General features: G+C 40.8%; 1 pseudogene; it reads left to right on the plus strand.

Moving 5' to 3' along the window:
* Gm9146 (predicted gene 9146) lies at positions 15,615-16,835 on the plus strand (annotated as a pseudogene).

A 17,041-nucleotide genomic window follows, 5' to 3' on the forward strand; every position in this document is an offset into this window, starting at 1 on the left:
GATGTGTTGGAGTATCCAGGAATGGCTGAGGTGGGAGTGCTGGGTTCTGATGATGATGAGTGGTGTTGGTTTCTGTTAGTTAGATTCTTATGTTTGCTTTTCACCATCTGTTTATCTCTGGCGTTATTTGTTACAGATGTCTCTGGTTGGATCTTGTTCCTCCTATGATTTAGTTAGAATCTGTCAGCAGTCCTGGGAGCCTAGCTCTATCTCATGACTCTCAGTGGTCACAGTACTCTCTGGAGACAAGCTCATCCCTTGCATAGGTACACAGATGTCTGCCTTCTTGGTGATGATGAATGCCCAAAACATGCCCTGTCCCAGAAGATGTGTTTCCTCAAAAGTCTGCATGCTCATCTGCACAAACTGCTCTCTGAGGAACGTGGGACCCAAGATGGCTCTCTCACCAGCTCTGAAATTCAGAGCCCACCAGGGTGGACACCTATCTTCTGTCGTGGAAAGTGCTCAGATATCTTGAGCCCAAAATAGGATCTGTCCCAGAAGCTGTGTTGCTTCTGGAGTCTCCTTGCTCAACCTCTGCAGAGCTGACCTGTGCAGATTGCTCTCTGAGGCACCCAGGACCCATGATGGTTCCCTAACCTTCTCTGGCAGTCAGAGTCCTCCTTGGCAGGGCTCCTCTCCTCTGGCAGGGAAAGTGCCCGGATTTCTGGAGTCTAAAATGAGTTCTCTCCCAGAAGCTACGTCACTTCTGCGTGTCTCATAAGCTATGTAGTTTTTGTTGTCCACATGCTCACCTACTCAGACTAGTCACTGAAGGACCCGGGAACCAAGATGACTCCTTCCCTGCTCAGACAGTCAGAGCCCTCCTGAATGGTAACCTCTTCTCTGGCATGGAAGGTACCTGGATGTCTGATACCCAAAATGGGGTCTATCCCAGAAGCTGTGTTGCTTCTGCCTGTCCCAGAAGCTGTGTCCTTTCTGCAGTCTACTCACACAGACTCCGAAGAGCTTACTTGCACAGACTGGTCTCTAAGGGACCTGGGACCCATGATGGCTCACTCATTTGCTCCTGCAGTCAGAGTCCTCCCGGGAGGGCACCTCTCCTCTGCCAGGGAAAGTGTCCGGATATCTGGAGCCCGAAAACGGGTCTGTCCCAGAAGCTGTGTCGCTACTACATGTCCCAGAATCTGAGTTGCTACTGTACTCTGCACTCTCACCTCACAGAATAGTCTCTGAGGGACCCAGGACCCAAGATGGCTCCCTCCCCTGCTCTTTTACTCAGAGCCCTCCTGGGCAGTCACATTTCCTCTAATCCTGAGCCTTCTATTGATTATGATACCAATGATAAAGACAGCTCAAAATCCCTATCAGCCAGCTGAGTTAACCTGGAGTGTAGTGTCAACACTTACTGGTGAGTAAGTTTATTCTATCAATTCTCAAAAATAATCCCCATATGACTCATGATCAGACTTTGTGTTTCATAATTGCCAATTGCCAGCTAAATTGAGCACCTGGGATATTCCTGCAGACAACTTTAAATGTTGTTGCTTTTAACTTTTGGAAACAGATTGCTTGCCTTCAGACAGGTCACTGTTAACAAGCTCACTATTCACCATAGCAGTTAATCTTCTTTATGACAAAATGCATTGAATGCATATTCATATGTCCTTTGTGGGTTTGGTGTAAATGTGAAAGAGTGTGCTTTTGAAGGCTTGTAGCCAATGAAGAGTAGGAGTTTTCTTGAGTTTCTAGCAACCTAAACCAAAGACATACATCAAAATCTATGTTTGTTATCCATTGTGGGTAAGAAGGAGCAATAAGGACACAGATCTAAGGGAGGCCTGTTCACTTAACCACTCTATAGCCTATTCAGGATTATGGAAAATAAGTAAATCTTGTGACCCTGTCCACCTAGTGATAACTTCTCATCTTTAATGAACCAAATGGGGGAGTTATGCTCTTCCCCCATTCTTGAGTAGGCTAAACAAACCCAGGATAGTTTTACAACTTAGCTGGAGTCATCTGGCCTTGCCACAATTGCAATTTCTTACAGGAGCTTTGAGGAGTTGACTTCCCACTGAGCTTGCTTTGCAAAGAAATCCAGATGAAACAAAGGATGGGGTCTGTAGACTTTCCCTATATAAACACAGAGCTGAAAATTAAACTTTGCCTTGATCAGAAATTTTGTCTTGGCTTTATCTTTCTCTCACACCAGTTCTTTTTCTTTATAGTCACACTTTCAGGTAACCCAGCTAATCTATGATTGCTTGACAGCTAAAGAGAAAGAGAAGGAGTTAGCCCTCGTGCCAGGAAAAGTGTAGCTGCCATAGCTGAGACATAAAGGACAGAGAGTAAGCCAACATAAAAGAGCTGGGGAAGAGCAGCCCAGGAGCCTAACCAACTGAGTCTACAGAAACAGAAATGAAATATAGATTTTAATAATAAATTGATAATATAGGAGGAGTGTGTTAGCCATGCAGTGGTACGGAAGTGGTCCAGCCATTGAGTAGTTTAAGGCTTATTAAAATAGATGGCCCTGTGTGTGTGTGTGTGTGTGTGTGTATTTCATTAGGGAATCGAGATCATTGAGGAAGGTAGCAAATAAATCCTGTTTCTGCTGCCACTGTATTCGGCCAATTAGAGAAGAAATTAGCTGCCAATAGCTGCTGCCACCAACATCTCTAAAACTACTGCCACCATAACCAATGTGTTTATTAGAGAAGGAATTAATTGACCACAGCAACAGGAGGTGGGGTGCCTTTGTGTCTGATGAAATTGCATTGGAAGGTGGTGTCATAGTCAGCTTCAGGTGTCAATTTGATACATTGTAGAATCACCTAAGGAGGGTGGACATCAGCAGAGGTCCTGCCAGGAGTAACCATACAGGTTTCAAATAAATTAAAACAAAACAAAACAAAATAAAATAAAATAAAATAAAATAAAATCTGGCACATGAATGTATTTTATTTTTCAGAATTTGAAAAACTAAATTCTGTTGTTGTGTACCATTGATGCATATTCAGGGTTTCAATGAGTAACTGCTTTGGGTTCTGAGAAGGCTGAATCTGTAATTATACATTACAGCATGTAAGGCTATTGTGAAAGTACCTGTACAAGAAAGACTGACAAATATCCCCAATAAGAGGAAGCAATTCTTTGCTTATTGAAATATAAAGCATAATTGGCGGTTTACCATACAATCATAGAGGGCAAACAGCTGTAGAAAGATCTAATCACATCTTAATGAATGATTATAAAACAAAAAGGAAGAATAAAGTCCCTCAGAGACAGAACATATATTGCTTTCTCATATATAAAGTTTTCAAAATTAATGAGAAAGAAACAACAGTACCCAAGAGACAATGAGTTATAGAAAAAATGGTGGAATTAAATCATTCTATATGCTATAAAGATGTGTTAACATCAGAATGAAATTCCTCAAAAGTTTTGCATCAGGGACACATGTCTTTATATTTCTTGGGGAAATGAAAAGATGTGGATGCCTGCAAAACTCATAAAGATGAGAACTGAGCATTGGAGGTCTCCTGAAAACCTTGGGCACTAAACCAAAAAAGAATGTATTTCATTGGCAATTCCTGTGTTCATAATTTCCTCCTAATACAGCTCAATTAAGCCCTGTGTATCCTTATCCACCTTTGCAAAATCAACCATGATACTGAGTTATACAAATGGGACAGACCCTTCAGAAAGCAGTAGAAAATAGCAAATGATACTTGTATATTGAGGGATATTGACAGGAGTAGAACTAGAATCCCCTGAATTTCTTGGTGGCCTTGTGTGTGTGACACAGACACACACAAACAAACACACAAAGCATGCACACACATTTGTGTGTATTTATGTGTATGTGCATGTTTATATGTATATGTATAAATATATGATTTAACTCTTATCGTTTGTTTTAAATATAATGCCATTATATTCAAATATTAGATAAATTATAATATATTTAAATATATATATATATATTTAACATCAGATGGGATATATATTGGGATGAAAATGTAGCTAGATTGATAAAGTGCTTGCTGAGCATTTTTGAGACCCTGGATTTGGTGCTCTGCAGAGCACAAAACTATGATGATGGTAGTATACACCAGAATAATCAGCACTTAGAAGTGGAAAAAGGAAGATAGGAAATTCAACGTCATCCTAAGCCACATAGTAATTTTGAGGCCACCCTGTGCTGGAGCAACTTGTCTTTAAAAAAAAAAAGTAATTCTTAGAAAGCTCAGTCTGTGTATTTAAGGAGATGGCTTCATGGTTAAGGGCACAGGCTGATCATTCAGAGGACTCAGGTTGATTCCCAGCTCCTACATGGCAGCTAACACCCTGCTGTGAAAAAGTTGACATAATACATCATAATACACAATAATAAATAATATACAATCTGACTCTCTCTGTCCATAGGGATGTAGGCTGCTATTGGACCATGAGGGCAAATGGTGCAGATGTGACAAACTGAGGTGTTCAGAAGACCAGTGAGTGTGTTTGGTTAGAAAAATAACAGGACCAAGTACCTGGTAATAGATCAATACTACTTGGCGTGATTTACGGATTCCATAGTTTTAGAAGAGAGGGGGCAGAAACGTCCAGCATGGGCAAATGTCATTGACAGAAAGCTGAAGGCAATGAAATACAACATAGCATGGGGAGAAATTTCAGGAATCTCAGGTGCTACATGAATGGATTCTTATCAGAAGGAAGTTGAACTTACAATCTTAACCATGGCTATGTGGAATTAGTGATGCAAGTAGATGTTTGGTTGATGTTTGAATTTCCAAGAAAAAGGTCAGAAAATGAAAAGACACTCCAATGAAGGGAGTCCTCCATCTTGCACTGAGCCCCAGAAAGCTAGCACAAAATTGGTACACTTTGTTCTTATTTAGCAAAACAGTATATACCAATCAAATTATAGCTCCAGTTCCACTGAATCTGATGGCCTCTCTTTTATTGCACTGTCCACAAGCATCAAATGGTGCACATACATACATGCTGGGGAAACACCTGTACACAAAAATAAATTAATAAAAAATAATAAAGAAATATTCCAACGCATACTTTAGAAATGAGTTAATTTCTAAGGAAATTTACTAGAAAGATAAACAGCTTACCAGATTCAGTGTGATCTGTAGTTTCACTCATTTTCTGCAATTGAGATAATTTTTTCATTCATGGTTTACAGAAGTCTATTGTGTATGAATGCCATGTTTTAACAGTGCATAAATCAGACTCAGAATTACAAATATGGAATGATTTCCTCAGTTATGGACCCTTGATACTGCAAACACACACACACACACACACACACACACACACACACACACACAAACGTAGAAAGACTTCAGGAGACTAGACTCTCGAAAGTGTTGAGAGAAGCAAATAATAGGTAAATATTTTCCAAACATGTGTGATTGTTCAGTGTAAATGCAAGTTGCCATGTAGAGGGTGTGAGAAGTGTTTCTGTTAGCATAGGTGGGTATCCTGGGATTGGGAAGCCTAGGAGCCATAGAGAAAATGTATCCAGTGGAAAGGTATTCTGAAACATGGGAGGTCAAGAACCACATAGCTTTGAAAAGGGTGGAGGGAGGGAGAAGCTGGACAGGAGGTTATACCACTTTATACAACTCCTGTAGTACACATAGCTCCTGCAATGGTGTTTCTTGAAAGCTGGAACTTTACCTTGTATATTGATTCAAATTTTTATTAGACATTTTCATTATTTACATCTCCAATGCTATCCCAAAAGTCCCCAAAACTCTTCCCTGATCCTTCTCTCCTAACCACCCAGTCCCTCTTCTTGGCCCTGGTGTTCCCCTGTACTGCAGCATATAAACTTTGCAAGACCAAGGGGCCTCTCATCCCAATGATGGCTGACTAGGCCATCTTCTGCTACATATGCAGCTAGAGTCACAAGCTCTGGGGGTACTGGTTAGTTCATATTGTTGTTCCACCTATAGGGTTGCAGACTCCATCATCTCTTGGGTATTTTCACTAGCTTCTTCATTGTGGGCCCAGTGTTCCATCCAATACATGACTGTGAGCAAGCACTTCTGTATTAGCAAGGCTCTGACATAGCCTAACAAGAGACAGCTATGTCAGGGGTCTTTCAGCAAAATCTTGCTGGCATATACAATAGAGTCTGTGTTTGTTTGCTGATTATGAGAGGGATCCCCGGTTGGGGCAGTCTCTTGATGGCCCATCCTTTGGTCTCAGCTACAAACTTTGTCTCTGTAACTTATTCCATGGGTATTTTGTTCCCCATTATAAGGGGGGGGGGATGAAACATCCACATATTGGTCTTCCTTCTTCTTGTGTTTCATGTATTTTGCACATTGTATCTTGGAAGTTCTAAATTTCTGGACAAATATCCATTTATCAGTGAGTGCATATCATTTGAGTTCTTTTGTGAATGGGTTAACTCAGTCAGGATGATACCCTCCAGATCCATCCATTTACCTAGGAATTTCATGAATTCACTGATTTTAATAGCTGAGTAGTATTCCACTGTGTAAAATTTCAATATGTTCTGTGTCCATTCCTCTGTTGAGGGACATCTGGGTTCTTTCAGCTTCTGGTATTATATATAAGGCTGCTTTGAACTTAGTGGAGCATGTCTTCCTATCATCCATTGGACCATCTTCTGGGTATATGCCCAGAAGAAATATTGCTCGATCCTCTGGTAGTACAATGTCTAATTCTCTGAGGAACCACAGACTGGTTTCCAGAGTGGTTGTACAAGCTTGCAATCCCACTAACAATGGAGGAATGCTCCTCTTTTTCCACATCCTCGCCAGCATCTGATATTACCTGAATTTATTATTTTAGCCATTCTGACTGATGTGAGGTGGAATCTCAGGGTTGTTTTGATTTGCATTTCCCTGATGATTAAGGATGTTGAACATTTATTCAGGTGATTCTCAGCCATTCGGTATACCTCAGTTGAGAATTCTTTGTTTATTATGTGCCCCATTTTTTAATGGGGTTATTTGAAATTCTGAAGTCCAGGTTCTTGTGTTGTTTTTATATATTGGAAATTAGCCTCCTATCAGATTTAGGATTGGTAAAAATCCTTTCCCAATCTGTTGGTGGCCTTTTTGTCTTATTGACAGTGTCTTTTGCCTTACAGAAGCTTTGCAGTTTTATGAGGTCCCATTTGTTGATTCTCGATCTTTCACCACAAGCCATTGCTATCCTGTTCAGGAATTTTTCTCCTCTGCTCTTATCTTTGTGGCTTTTTCCGACTTTCTCCTCTATAAATTTCAGTGTCTCTGGTTTTATGTGGAGGTCTTTGATCCACTTAGACTTGAACTTTGTACTAGAAGACAAGAATGGATCAATTCGATTCTTCTACATGATAACCACTAGTTGTGCCAACACCATTTGTTGAAAATGTTGGCTTTTTTCCCACTGGATGGCTTTAGTTTCCTTGTCAAAGAACAAGTGACCTTAGGTGTGTAGATTCATTTCTGGATCTTCAATTGTATTCCATTGATCTAGCTGTCTGTTGCTGGACCAGTACTATCCAGTCTTTTTATCACATTTGCTCTGTAATTCTGCTTAATATCAGGTGTGGTGATTCCCCCACAGGTTCTTTTTATTGTTGAGACTGGTTTTCTCTATCCTAGGGTTTTTATTATGTTAGATGAATATTCAAATTGCCCTTTCTAACTCAGTGAAGAATTGAGTTGCATTTTTTATGGGTAGTGCATTAAATGTGTAGATTGCTTTCTGCAGGATAGCCATTTTGACTATATTAATCCTGCCAATCCATGACCATAGGAGATCTTTCCATCTTATGAGATCTTCTTCAATTACTTTCTTCAGAAATTTGAACTTGTTATCATACAGATCTTTCACTTCCTTAGTTAGAGTCACACCAAAGTGTCTTATATTATTTGTGACTATTGTAAAGGGTGTTGTTTCTTTAATTTTTTCTCAGTCTATTTATCCTTTGTGTAGAGAGAAGTCATTTATTTGTTTGAGTTAATGTTATATCCAGCTACTTCAGGAAGCTGTTCATCAAATTTAGAAGTTCTCTTGTGAAAAATATAAGGATCACATACATAAATGATCATATCATCTTCAAAGAATGATATTTTGACTTCTTCCTTTCCGATTTGTATCCCCTTGATCTCCAGTTGTGGAATTGCTCTGGCTGGGACTTCAAGTACTATATATTATAGGTAGAGAGAACGTGGGCAGCCTTCTCTAATCTCTGATTTTAGTGGGATTTCTTCGAGTTTCTCTCCTTTTTGTTGGATGTTGGCTACTGGTTTGTTGTATATTACTTTTATTATGTTTAGGTATGGGCCTTGAATTCCTGAACTTCTGAAGACTTAATATCATGAAGTTGTGTTGGATTTTGTCAAATGCTTTCTCAGCATGTAAGGAGATGATCATGTGGTTTTTGTTTTTAGTTTGTTTTTATAATGGATTAAGTTGATGGATTTCTGTGTATTAAACCATCCCTACATCTGTGGGTTGAAGCCTTCTTGATCATGATGGATGATCGTTTTGATGCCTTTTTGGATTTGGTTTCCGAGGATTTTATTGAGTGTTTGTGCATCACTTCTCATAAGGGAAATTGATCTGAAGTTCTGTTTCTTTGTTGGGTCTATATGTGGTTTTGTTATCATAGTAATTGTGGCTTCATATAATGAATTGGGTAGAGTATTTTCTGTTTCTATTTTGTGGAACAGTTTGAGGACAATTGGAATTAGGTCTTCCTTGAAGGTGTAATAGAACTCTGCCTTAAACACATCTGTTACTGGGATTTTTTTTTCTTGGTTGGGAGACTAATAATGAGTGCTTTTATTTCTTTAGGGGATGTGAGACCATTTAGATCATTAATCTGATCCTGATTTAACTTTGGTACTTGGTATCTGTCCAGAAAATTGTTCATTTCATCCAGGTTTTCCAATTTTGTTGAGTATACCTATTGTAGTAGGATCTGATGATGTTTTTAATTTCCTCAGGTTCTGTTGTTATATCTCCCTTTTCATTTCTGATTTTGTTAATTAGGATACTGTCCCTGTGTCCTCTAGTTAGTCTGGCTAAGAGTTTATCTATCTTGTTGATTTTGTCGAAAAACCAGCTCTTGGTTTGGTTGATTCTTTGAGCAGTTCTTTTTGTTTTCACCTGTTTCATATCAGCCCTGAGTTAGATTATTACCTGCCATCTATTTTTCTTGGGTAATTTTTTTTCCTTTCATTCTAGAGCTTTTAGGTGTACTATCAAGATTTTAGGATATGCTCTCTCCATTTTCTTTTTGGCATCTCTCACAGCTATGAAATTTCCTCTTAGAATGGCTTTAATTGCTTCCCATAACAATTGTTATGTTGTGGCCTCATTTTCATTAGACTCGAAAAAGTCTTTAATCTCTTTCTTTACCTCTTCCTTGACCAAGGGATCATTGAGTAGAGTGTTATTCAGCTTCCACGTGGCATTCTATTATTTATGTTGTTATTGGAGATCAGCCTTAGTCCATGGTAATCTGATTGGGTGCATGGGATAATTTCAATATTTTTGGATCTGTTGAGGCCTGTTTTGTGACCAGTTATATGGTCAATATTGGAGGAGGTACAATGAGGTGCTGAGAAGAAGTTATATCCGTTTGTTTTAGGATAAAATGGTCTAGATATCTGTTAAATCCATGTCTTTCATAAATTTTGTTAGTTTCCATTTGTCTCGGTCTAGTTTCTGTTTCCAGGATCTGCCCAATGTTGAGAATATGGTGTTGAAGTCTCCCACTATTATTGTGTGAGTTGCAATGTGTGCTTTGAGCTTTAATAAAGTTTCCATAAGGAATGTGCTGCCCTTGCGTTTGGAGCACAGACATTCAGAATTGAGACTTTATCTAGGAATATTATAACTTTGATGAGCATAAAGTGCCCCTCCTTGTCTTTTTTGATAACTTTGGGTTGTAAGTTGATTTTATTCGATGTTTGAATGGCTACTACAGCTTGTTTCTTAGGACCATTCCCTAGGAAAATTGTTTTCCAGCCTTTTACTCTTAGGTAGTATGTGTATTTGTCCCTGAGCTGGCTGTCCCGTATGCAGCTTAATGTTGGGTCCTGTTTATAGAGCCAATCTGTTAGTCTATGTCTTTTTCTGGGGAATTGAGTATATTGGTATTAAGAGATATTAAGGAAAAGTTGATTGCTTCTTGTTATTTTTGTTGTAAGAGTTGGGGTTCTGTTCTTAGGGCTGTCTTCTTTTAGGGCCGTTGAAGGATTATTTTCTTGCTTTCTCTAGGGCGTAATTTCCATCCTTGTGTTGCAGTTTTCTCTGTATTACCCTTTTAAGGGCTGGATTGGTGCAAAGATATTGTGTGAATTTGGTTTTGGCATAGAATACTTTGGTTTCCACATCTATGGTAATTGAGAATTTTGATGGGTATAGTAGCCTGGTTTCAATTTCTGTTCTTTTAGAGTCTGTATAACATCTGTCCAGGATCATATAGCTTTTGTAGTCTCTGATGAAAAGTCTGGTGTAATTCTAATAGGTTTGCCTTTTTATTTCGTTTGACTCTTTTCCCTTTCTGTTTTTAATACTCTCTTTCTTTACTGCATTTTTTATTCTGATTATTATGTGTCAGGAGGAATTTCTCTTCTGTTCCATTCTATTTGGATTTCTGTAGGCTTCTTGTATGTTCATGGGCATCTCTTTTTTTAGGTTTGGGAAGTTTTCTTCTATAATCTTGTTGATGATATTTGCTGGCCCTTTAATTTGAAAATCTTCATTTTCATCTACTCCTATTATCCATAGGTTTCGTTTTCTCATTGTGACCTGGAATTCCTGAATGTTTTGATTTAGGATGTTTTGGCATTTTGCATCTTCCTTGATTCTTTTGCCCATGTTCTCTATGGAGTCTTCTGTACCTGAGATTCTCTCTTCCATCTCTTGTATCCTGTTGCTGATCGTTGAATCTATAGTTACTGATTTCTTTCCTTGGGTTTCTATCTTCAGAGTCGTCTCACTTGTGGGTTTCTTTATTGTTTCTACTTCCCTTTTTAGGTCATGGATGGTTTTGTTTTATTCCATGTCCTGTTAGATTGTGTTTTCCTGTAATTCTTTAAGGACTTCTAATTCTTTAACAGTGTTCTCCTGTATTTCTTTTAGTGAATTATTAATGCCCTTATTAAAGTCTTCTATCAGGATCATGAGATATGATTTTGTATCCGAGTCTTGCTTTTAAGGTGTGTTGGGGTATGCAGGACTGGCTGAGGTAGGTGTGCTGGGTTCTGATAATGGTGAGTGATCTTGGTTTCCGTTAGTAAGATGCTTACATTTCCCTTTGGCCATCTGGTAATCTCTGGCATTAGTTGTTAGAATTGTCTCTGGTTGGAGCTTGTTCCTCCTGTGATTCTGTTAGCCTCTGTCAGCAGTCCTGGGAGCCCAGTTCTCTCCTGAGTCTCAGTGGTCAGTGTATTCGCTACTCAAAATCTCTCTTCTTGGAGGGAATGTACACAGAGGTCTGGCTTTCTGACCTGCCTTCTGGCTGAAGATGAATGCCTGAAATATGGCCTGTATCAGAAGATGTGTTGCCAAAGCAGTCTGCCAGCTGACCTGCACAGACTGTTCTCTGAGGAACCAGGGACACACCATGGCTCCCTCACCTGCTCTGGCAGTCAGTGCCCTCCCTGTCAGACAGTTCTCCTCTGTTGGAGAAGGTTACCAGATGTCTTGAGCCTGAAATGGGATCTGTCCCAGAAGTTGTGTCACTTCCGCAGACCACTCGCTCACCCTCCACAGTCCGAGACCTGACCTGGGCAGACTGGTCTCCAAGGGATCCAGGACCCAAGATGGCTCCCTCACCTGCTCAGGCCGTCAGAGACCTCCAAGCCAGACAGCTCTCCTCTGGCACGGAAGGTGTCCGAATATCTGGAGTGCAAAACCAGGTCTGTCCCAGAAGCTGTTTGCTTCTGCCTGTCCCAGAAGCTGTGTCGCTTCTGCAGTCTGTACTCTCCCCTGAGCAGAGTGGTCTCTGAGGGACTCCAGACACAAAATTGAGACTTGAAGTTTTTATCTTAAAGATCTTTCAACTCCTTAATTAGAGTCACTCAAACACATTTTATATTATTTGTGACTATTGTGTATGGCGTTGTTTCCCTAATTTCTCTCTCATCCTGTTTGTCCATTGTGTATAGAAAGTCCATTGATTTGTTTGTGTTAATTTTATATCCAGCTACTGCACTGAAGTTGTTTATCAGGTTAGGAGTACTGTGGTGTAATTTTTAGGTTCACATATATACTACAGTATTATCTACAAAGGGTGATCTTTTGACTTCTTCCTTTCCAGTTTGTATCCTCTTGATCTCCTATTGTTGTCTAATTGTTCTGGGTAGGACTTCAAGTACTATATTGAATAGGTAGGGACAAAGTGGGCAGCCTTCTCTAGCCCCTGGTTTTATTGGGATTGCTTTGAGTTTCTCTCCATTTAGTTTGATGTTGGCTACTCGCTTGCTGTATACTGCTTTTATTATGTTTAGGTAAGGGCCTTGAATTCCTGAACTTCCTAAGACATTTTTTGCACATTTTTTATTAAGTATTTTCCTCAATTACATTTCCAATGCTATCCCAAAAGTCCCCCACACCCTCCCCCCCCCTCCACTACGCTACCCACCCATTCCCATTTTTTGACCCTGGCGTTCCCCTGTACTGGGGCATATAATGTTTGCCTGACCAATGCACCTCTCTTTCAATTGATGGCCGACTAGGCCATCTTTTGATACATATGCAGCTAGAGTCAAGAGCTCTGGGGTACTGGTTAGATCATAATTTTGTTCCACTGATAGGTTTGCAGATCTCTTTAGCTCCTTGGATACTTTCTCTAGCTCCTCCATTGGGGGCCCTGTGATCCATCCAATAGTTGACTGTGAGCATCCACTTCTGTGTTTGCTAGGCCCCGGCCTAGTCTCACAAGGGACAGCTATATCACCATCCTTGCAACAAAGGCTTGCTAGTGTATGCCATGGTGTCATCGTTTGGAGGCTAATTTTTGGATGGATCCCTGGATATGGCAGTCTCTAGATGGTCCATCCTTTTGTCTCAGCTCCAAACTTTGTCTCTGTAACTCCTTCCATGGGTGATTGTTTCCAATTCTACGAAGGAGCAAAGTGTCCACACTTTGGTCTTCGTTCTTCACTTTCATGTGTTTTGCATCTTGTACCTTATATCTCGCTATACTAAGTTTCTGGGCTAATATCCACTTATCAGTGAGTACATTTCATTTGAGTTCTCTTGTGATTGGGTTACCTCACTCAGGATGATGCCCTCCAAGTCGATACATTTGCCTAGGAATTTCGTAAATTCATTCTTTTTAATAGCTGAGTAGTACTCCATTGTGTAAATATACATTTTTTTTTGTATCCATTCCTCTGTTGAGGGGCATCTGGGTTCCTTCCAGCTTCTGGCTATTATAAATAAGGCTGCTATGAACATAGTGGAGCATGTGTCCTTCTTACTGGTTGGGACATCTTCTGGATATATGCAAAGGAGAGGTATTGTGGGATCCTCCAGTAGTACTATGTCCAATTTTCTGAGGAACCGCCAGACTGATTTCCAGAGTGGTTGTACAAGCTTGCAATCCCACCAACAATGGAGAAGTGTTCATCTTACTCCACATCCTCTCTATATATTAAACCATCCATCCATGCTTGGGATGAAGCCTCCTTGATCATGATGGATGATCATTTTGATGTCTTTTTGGATTCAGTTTTGAAGGATTTTATTGAGTATTTTTGCATCGCTGTTCATAATGGAAATTGGTCTGAAATTCTCGTTCTTTGTTGGGTCTATATGTGGTTTCGTTATCAGAGAAGGTATCATCTATACCTATTTTCCGTAGGTTTGGTCTTCTCATTGTGTCTTGGATTTCCTGGATGTTTTGAGTTAGGGTCATTTTGGATTTTGCATTTTCTTTGTTGTATCCATGCTTTCTATGGAATCTTCTGCACCTGAGATTCTCTCTTCCATCTCTTGTATTCTGTTGCTGATGACCACATCTATGGTTCCTGATTTCATTCCTAGAATTTCTATCTACAGAGTTGTCTCCCTTTGGGTTTTCTTCATTGTTTCTACATCCATTTTTAATTCTTGGGTGGTTTGGTTCAATTCTATTGCCAGTTTTGTTTTGTTTTCCTATAACTCTTTAAGGGATTTTTGAGTTTCCTTTTTAAGTACTTCTAATTGTTTAGCAGTGTATTCCTGTAATTTTTTAAAAGCTTACACTTGTTTCGCAGTATTCTCCTGTAATTTTTAAGTGAATTAATAATGCCCTTCGTAAAAACCTCCACCACTGTTAGGAGATATGATTTTAAAACCTAGTCTTGCTTTTGGTGTGTATTGGAGTATCCAGGACTAACTATAGTGGGATAATGGGTTCTGATGATGCCCACTGTTCTCGATTTCTGTTAGTAATATTGTTATGCTTGCCTTTAGCAATATTGTAATCTCTGGTGTTAGAAGATATAGCTGTCTCTGGCTGAAGCTTGTTCCTCCTTTGATTCTGTTAGCCTCTGTCAGCTGTCCTGGGAGTCCAACTCTCACCTGAGTCACAGTGGTCAGAGCACTCTCTGCATTCAAGCTCTCCTTATGCAGGGCAGGTGTCCAGAAGTCTGGAGCTCCAATCTACTTCCTGAGTCCCGTGATGCCTGGATTTTGGGTGTGATATGGATCCTGTGGTGTGGAGAGTCCTCTGGGTCCTTGGCTCCCTCCACTGGGTTCAAAAAGAAGATGGCCGGGCTGGCGCCAACCAGAATGAATCCCAGCCCCTGGTAGTTCAGGGTTCCTTTGTCCCTCTTCCTGCTGGCACAAGACCCTCTGGGATTCTTTGGTGCTGATGTTCTGTTCCACTTACCCATGATTCTGAGGTCCTGGTTTGTAGGGGTTCTGCAGAGTGGAGAGACCTCTGGGTCCCGCAGGTCCCGTCAGGTTCAGTAATGTTCATTTACCTGCCATGCAGCCATTCACATGAGCATGGGTTTATAGGTTATTTCACCATTATAGTACAATCTCATGTGTTATTTAGTTTGTTTGTCAAATTGCTTCATATTTTTCCATTAGGAGCTTATTAATGCTTACTGATGCCAGTTTTCACAGACATTTGTAGGTGTGTGTTCATGTGTTTGTGTGCTTGTTTGTGTGTGACTGTGTATAGACAGAGGTATCAAGCTGTGTGTGTGTGTGTGTGTGTGTGTGTGTGTGTGTGTGGAAGGTTAAATTACAATTTAGAGAACTTACTTCTTTTCTTCTACCAGGTGGGTTCTGAAATTTGAACTCAGGTGTTCACCTTCAATCAGTGCACCTTTAATCACTGAGCTATCTGAACAGTCTTCAACTAATTATTTGAGACCAGGTTTGTTATTGAACAATTTATTCTCTGATTTGTTAATAAAAACTGATATACAAAAGGCTGGGTATAAGCGGGAAACAAGGATGCACTTCCATCAGCCATGGGAGAGGAGGAAAAAGAAAAAGAGAATTCAGGTACCAGGAAAGAGTATTAAGGAGACACCATGGGAAAACACCTGGAGCAGAGACAGCCAGATCAATAATAACATGTAAGTATCGGCTCTCTGCTCCTCACTATTCCAGAGACAGCTGTATCTTCTTTTGTGTAGTGCCAGCCTTTTCCAGTAGACAAAATGGTGAAGGTCGGTGTGTACGGATTTGGCCATATTGGGTGCCTGGTCACCAGGGCTGCCATTTGCTCTCCACATTGTAAAGTGGAGGTTGTTGCCATCAACGACCCCTTCATTGACCTCAACTACATGGTCTACATGTTCCTGTGTGACTCCACCCATGGGCAAATTCAATGGAATAGTCAAGGCCGTGAATGTGAATCTTATCATCATTGGGAAGCCCATCCCCATCTTCCAGGAGCGAGACCCCACTAACATCGAATAGGGTGAGGTCGGTGCCCAGTATGTCGTGGAGTCTACTAGATGTCACCATCATGGAGAATGCCAGAGCCCACTTGAAGGGTGGAGCCAAAAGTGTCATCATCTACGCCCCTTCTGCTGATGCCCCATGTTTGTGATGGGAGTGAACCATGAGTAATATTACAACTCACTCAATGTTGTCAGCAATGCATACTGCACCACTGACTGCTTAGCCTCTCTGGCCAAGGTCATCCATGACAACTTCGGCATCATGGACGAGCTCATGACCACAGTCCATGACATCACTGCCACTCAGAACTCTGTGGATTGCCCCTCTGGAAAGATGTGGCGTGATGGCCATGGGGCTGTCCAGAACATCATCTCTGCATCCACTGGTGCTGCCAAGGCAGTGGGCAAGTTCATCCCTGAGCTGAACGGGAAGCTCACTGGCATGGCCTTCCGTGTTCCTACCCACAATTTGTCCATCGTGTATCTGATGTGCTGACTGAAGAGACCTGCCAAGTAAGATGACATCAAGAAGGTGGTGAAGCAGGTATCTGAGGGCCCACTGAAGGGCATCTTGGGCTACACTGGGGACCAGGTTGTCTCCTGTGACTTCAACAGCAACTCCCACTCTTCCATCTTCAATGCCAGGGATGGCATTGTTCTCAATGACAACTTTTTCAAGCTAATTTCCTGGTATGACAATGAATACGGCTACAGCAACAGGGTAGTGGACCACATGGCCTATATGGCCTCCAAGGTGTAGAAAACCTGGACCACCTACCCCAGCAAGGACAATGAGAGTAAGAGAGAGGCCCTTGGTTGCTGAGCAGTCCCTATCCCAAATTGGCCCCCAACACTGAGCACCTCCCTCACAATTTTCACCCAAGAACCCCATAACAGGAGGGGCCTAGGGAGCCCTCCCTACTCTCTTGAATACTATCAATAAAGTTTGCTGCACCCCCCTCCCACAAAAAACGTAAGTATCTTGGGGAATGTTACTTGAAGGTAGGCAGTTAAGGTTAAAGAAATAGAACAGATCAATGGCTGCCCACTTTTCTGCTGTAATGCTTGATTAAATAAATAGAATGGCCTCTGTATTATTTATTCAGAAGATAGCCAAGATATACAAGAAACAACTCCTTTTAAAATTGCATTAACAAAAAGCC

This window comes from Mus musculus, chromosome 7, assembly GCF_000001635.26.
Source record: "Mus musculus strain C57BL/6J chromosome 7, GRCm38.p6 C57BL/6J".
Taxonomy (NCBI): domain Eukaryota; kingdom Metazoa; phylum Chordata; class Mammalia; order Rodentia; family Muridae; genus Mus; species Mus musculus.